Source organism: Muscardinus avellanarius (assembly GCF_963383645.1).
Source record: "Muscardinus avellanarius genome assembly, chromosome: 15".
NCBI lineage: Eukaryota > Metazoa > Chordata > Mammalia > Rodentia > Gliridae > Muscardinus > Muscardinus avellanarius.
Genome location: NC_137801.1, coordinates 49,092,552 through 49,098,551, shown reverse-complemented (window position 1 = coordinate 49,098,551; position 6,000 = coordinate 49,092,552).

The following is a 6,000-nucleotide window of genomic DNA, read 5'->3' as shown; positions in this document are numbered from 1 at the left end:
AGAAAATTTTGCATTTGCTTTTGTCAGGCACCTCAGAGGTAATACTAGCAAGATTTTTATGTTAATTTTATGTTCCTTGAGAAGTTCTTCATGTAAATTCATATTCCAAACTGGAATATGGCATAAGCTTAGGGTTTTACTTTCTCACAAAGAGTTTTATCACTATCTATGGCTCCAGGCAGAAGAAACTTTCTGGTAAGTCAAATGGTTTCTGCCTTGTTTTGATAGGGTAGTCATTTGAGAGTTCTAAGTTTATGCAAGTTTCCATCCACATTTCGTTCAAATGTGAATTATAATATTTTTTTGTGGTACTGGATATAGAACCCAAGGGCATTATACCTCCAAGCTACACCCCCAGGCCTATTTTTTATTCTTTATTTTGGAACAGGGTCTCACTGAGTTTTGGAGGGCCTCACTAAATAGCTGAGGTTGTCTGCCAACCGTGATTCTCCTGTCTCAGCCTTCTGATGCTGGGATTATAAGCATGTGTCACCACACCTGGATTTGAATTAGAATTTAAGTCCCTAGCCTTTAAGATATTTTCCAAAAAAAGCTTACAGCTTTTCATTACCTCCTCCCCACATCAAAACTTGCATTCTTATTGTTGCTGTTTATATAGTAATACCTCTATATGATGAAAGGCTATAAAGCTATTAAATTAATCAGGTAGATCTGAGGATATGACTAATGAGCTTTATATTTTACAAGAAAGATCTTCAAGATATATACTGATACAGAAATAAGCAAGTTCCCTAGTTCTGAACAAAAATGTTTTATGAACTTGGCTATATATTTGTTTGTTGTTCAACCATTTTATCAAGCATTTCAAGGTGTTTTTAATAGAAGGGGTGTACTGTTAGATTTAATTTGCTATGCTGTAAGAACCAGAAGTCTCCAACAGACAAATGTATATTTGTGGCACTCATTCTTTTCTAGTCTACTAAAATTTATTTATTGGAGGGAAGAGAAAGATATAGCAGTCTTATCAGTGCTACAGATAATAGTAAGAAACTCATATATTCTCATGGAAATTTATAAATACTCTTTATAACAGAGGAACATTTCACCTTTTTTTCTTATATGTAATATAACATTTCTTATACTGGACACATCATGGCATATTAAATGTACCAGATTAGAATAGTTGGTAAAGTAAAGGTTGAGTTGGTGTTAGAAATGATCTAAGTAAAATAGAATACAGTTTAGGTTTTTTTTTTTGTACAGGGGATTGAACCCAGGGGCATTTTATCTTCAAGCTACACCTCTAGCCACCCCCCCCTTTAAATTTTGAAACAGGGTCTCACTAAGTTTCTGAGGCTGGCTTCAAACCTGTGATCCTCCTATCTTAGCCTCCATGTACTGGGATAATAGGCATGTGCCACACACTTGGCCAATTTAGGAAACATTTTGATATTCCTAAATAAATATTTTGATATTTGAAGTACCCATGTTTCTTTGAATTATTATATATATATATTTACATATGCACACATAATCATATATATATATATATACATATGCACACACACACACACACGTGTGTGTGTGTGTGTGTGTGTGTGTGTGTGTGTCTTGTGCTAGGAGAAATATTTGATGTTTGTTCTTTTGTGGTTGTGTGTGTAGGGGTACTGGAGACTGAAACTAGGGATACTCTACCTCCAAGACATGCCCCCAGCACCATTTTATTCTTTATTTTTAAACAGGGTCTCACTAAGTTCCTGAGGTTAGTTGTGAATCTGCAATCCTCCTGTTTCATCCTCCCAAGTACTGGGATTACAGGCATGTGCCACCATGCCTAGCTTAGTTCTTCACATTAACTGTACTTAGGGGACTTTAAAGTTTTAGAATAAGGAAGAAAACTTAAATTGAAAAAACATTATCCTTTAATTGAAGTTTTAGGCAAATAGTGAAATGTGATAACATGGCCATTTATTGATCAGTGATCATGATCTCATACTCAATCTTATGTAGTTGATATTTTCCTAATTAAGTGAGCTTAAATAAATTACATAAGGTTAAGCAGCTCATGTGAAGTGGAGCCAACATTCTAACCTGCATGTGTATGTGTAGTATTAGGGATTGAACCCTGGAGCAGTCTACCTCTAAGCTATACCACCTAGTCTTCTCTAAACCTTTTTTTTTCCCCCAAAACAGGGTCTCACCTAGGTTGTTTCCATAGTTTGGCTATGTGAATTGTGCTGCTATGAATATGGGTATGCATATATTGCTGTAGTTCTCTGGTTTCAACACCTTTGGATAGGGACCCAGTAGTAGTATGGCTGAATTATATGGTGAATCCATTCCTGGTTTTCTAAGGACTCTCCACATTGATCTCCATAGTGGTTGGACTAGTTTGCAATCCCACCAATAATGTAGAAGAGTGCCTATTTTTCCACAGCCTCACCAACATTTATTATCTGACTTCTTTATGCTTGCCACTCTAACTGGGGTTAGACGGAATATTAGTGTAGTTTTGATTTGCATCTCTGATTATTAATGATGTTGAACATTTTTTCATGCATCTATTGGCCATTTGTATCTCTTTTGTGAAATGTCTATTCAATTCAGTTGCCCATTTCTTGATTGGGTTATGTGTTTTGCTAGTGTAAAGTCTTTTAAGCTCTTTGTATATTCTGGATATTAGCCCTCTATCAGAGGGATAGCTGGTTAAGATCTCCCATTCTATAGGCTTTCTATTTATTTATTTATTTATTTATTTATTTATTTATTTATTTATTTATTTATTTATTTGCAGTACCAGAGGATGGAACCCAGGGGCATTTTATCTCTGAACTACACCTCCAGCCCTATTTTTAATCTATATATTCATTTGTTTATTGATTATTTTTTGTGGTACTGGGGATGGAACCCAGGGGCTTTCTACCTCCTTTCGGGTTACACTCCCAGACCTATTTTATATTTTATTTGGAAACAGGGTCTCATTAGGTTCTGAGAGCCTAAGTAGCTGAGGATGGCTTTGAACTGCTCAATCTTCCTGTCTCAGCCTCCCAAGTACTGGGATTACAAGCATGCACCACCATACCCAGCTAATCTTTTTATTTTTATTTTTAATTTTTTTATATTTTGTGGTACTGGGGATGGAACCCAGGGGCATTATACCTCTGAGATACACCCCACCCCTATTTTTTAGTCTTTTACTTTTGTTTTGTTTGTTTTTGTTGGTACTGGGGTTCCTGGAAACCCTTCTACCCCCGGGCTACACTCCCAGACCTATTTTATATTTTTATTTGGAAACAGGGTCTCTTAAGCCAGCTGAGGCTGGCTTCGAACCTGCACGATCCTCCTGTCTCAAACTCCCAAGCGCAGGGATTACAAGTGTGCACCATCATGCCCGGCCTAGTCTTTCTATTTTGGAAATAGACTCTCACTGAGTTGTGAAGGTCCTCACTAAGTAGCTGAGGCTGACCAGGAGCCCCGATCCTCCAGTTTTCATCTCCCAAATGCTGGGATTACAAGCATGAGCCACCATGCCCAGTTCACTTTCTCTTCAAATTCTTGATGATTTCCTTAGATGACCAGGAAATTTTTAGTTTAATGCCATACCACTTGTAAATTCTTGCTTTAATTTCCTGAGGTTTGGAGGTCTTGCTACTACCTGTGCCTATATGTTGGGAGTGTTGAACCTATGCCTCTTCTAGTAGTTTCACAATCTCTGGTCTAATTTCCAGGTCTTTGATCCATCTTGAGTTGATTCCTATACAGGGTGAGAGGTAAGAATTTAGTTCTATTTTTCTACAAATGGATAGCCAGTTTTCCCCACACCGCTGCTTAAAAGGCTGTCTTTTCTCCATCATATATATTTGGCCCCCTTGCCAAAGATCATAGACTTGATCTTGTGTTTAGAAGGGCCCAAAAAACTAAACAAAAAGACTTCTAAAGCTGATTAACAAATTCAGAAAAGTAGCAGAATATAAGATCAATCTTTAAAAATTAGTAGCTTTTACATAGCTCAACCATGAATCCACTGAGAAAGAAATCCAGAAAACAATTTCATTCACAATAACCTCAAAACAACAAAAAAGCTAGAAATAAACCTGATTAAGGAGACTGCTACAATAAAAATATAAAATATTAAAGAAAAATTGAAGATCTTAGAAGATGGAAAGATCTCCCTTGTTCTTGGATAAGCAAAATAAATATTATCAAAATGGTTATTCTACCAAAAGTTATCTACAGAATAAATATAATCCCTATCAAAATAACAATATTATTCTTCATAAACCTAGAAAAACCAGTTCTAAATTTATATGGAGAAAGAAAAGACCCAGAATAGCCAAAGAAATTCTCAGGAATAAGAACCATGCAGGAGGCATTATTACTTCAAATTATACTACAGTTTTAAAATTAACATGGCATTGGCACAAAAACAGACACATAGACCAATGGGAGACCAAAAGAGAAGAAACAGAAATAAATCCACACACTTATAGCCCACTGATTTTTGACAAAGATTCCAAACACATAGATTGCAGAAATGACAGCTTTTTCAGCAAAAGGTGGAAGCAAAAGGTATTGGGAACATTGGTTATCTATTTGTAGAAAAATGAAATTAAACCTTTACCTCTCACCCTGCACAAGAGTCAACGCAAGATGGATCAAAGACCTAGAAAGTAGACCAAAAACTTTGAAGTTACTAGAGGAGGGCATAGGTTGAACACTGCAACATATAGACATAGGTATAAACTTCCTCAATAAGACTCGCAAAGCTTGAGAAATTAAAAAATAATTAATAAAAGAGATGGCATTAAGCTAAAAAGCTTCTGCTCATCAAAGGAAACTATCAAGAATCTAAAGAAAGCCTCAGAAATGTAGATCTTTGCCAACTATTCCTCTAATAGAGGACTAATATCTAGAATACACAAAGTAGATAAAAAGACTCAGCATTAAAAAAAAGCAAATATGCCGGGCGTGGTGGCGCACGCTTGTAATCCCCGCGCTTGGGAGGCAGAGACAGGAGGATCGCGCAGGTTCAAAGCCAGCAGCACGTGCTGGCTTAGGAGACCCTGTTTCCAAAAATGAAAATGTAAAAAATAGGTCTGGGAGTGTAGCCCGGAGGTAGAAGGGCTTCCAGGAACCCCAGTACCACCAAAAAAAAAAAAAAAAAAAAAAAAGCAAGAAATGGTCAACTGAACTAAATAGACATTTCACCAAAGAAGAGATACAAATGGCCAATACATAAAAATGTTCAATATCATTAGCAAATAGGGACATGCAAATCAAAACTACATTGAGATTCCATTTAACTCCAGTCAGAACGGCAATCACCAAGAAGTCAAACAACAATAAATGCTGGTGAAGATGTGAGGAAATAAGAACTTTTCTACAATGTTGGTGGGATTGCAAACTAATTCAGCCTCTATGGAAATCAGTGTGGAGATTCCTCAGAAAATTGGGAATGGATTCACCATATGATCTAGATATACAACACCTGAGTATCTTTACAAATGGACTGAAATTAAAAAATTATAGTAATGTATGCATATCCATATTTATAACAGCACAAATCATCATAGCCAAATTATGGAACCAACCTAGGTGTCCAAAAACAGATAAACGGATTACCAAATTATGGGATATGCACAGCAATCAAGAAAAAAAAATGCTATTTTCAGAAAAATTGATGAACCTGGAGAAAACTATGCTAAGTGAGATTAGCCAGTCATAGAAAGGAAAGGGTCATATGTTTTCTTGTATATATGGAAGCTAGGGATGAATCTGTATACTTCAGATAATGAAGGAGAAACCTTAGTGGTTTAGGGGAAGTTGGGAAGGAGAGGGAAAATCAATAAAGGAATCACTGACATTATGTACTGTGAGAATTATGATGTGAGAATACCAATGTCAATCTCAATATCCTTCCTGTATGGGAAAGTGGGGGTAAGGATATGGAGCTAGCAGAAAGCCCACCACATGCTGTGTACATGTATGTCACCACCACTAGGAATTACGCTATGATATGAGACTATAAAGCACCAATAC